Raw genomic sequence first — 336 nt, forward strand, 5'->3', positions numbered from 1 at the left:
GTCCTTAGATTTCTGACACAACAGGCACTGACCTAACTTCTGGAAAAAAGCTCCTTCTAAAGTGGAGACCTTAAGCATGCCTCCCTGTCTTCCGTTGCAATAGAAATTCTTCTGGAGGCGTGAGTTAAAGTGTAGATGTGTGTCAGAAAATATTTACATAAAATAAAGTGTAATAAAAAACATTATGAGACATTTTATAAAAGTTTAAGATTTGGCGTATTTATTGTTTTGAACCATTTTAACAGTGTATCTTGTAAACAGTTACATATTTAATACTTACTTTAAATACTTTAAAATGTATTGTTTTAATTTTATATCGGTTTTGCATATATTTTT

The sequence above is a fragment of the Rhamphochromis sp. 'chilingali' genome (assembly GCF_963969265.1).
Source record: "Rhamphochromis sp. 'chilingali' genome assembly, chromosome: 12".
In the NCBI taxonomy this organism is placed as follows: Eukaryota; Metazoa; Chordata; class Actinopteri; order Cichliformes; family Cichlidae; genus Rhamphochromis; species Rhamphochromis sp. 'chilingali'.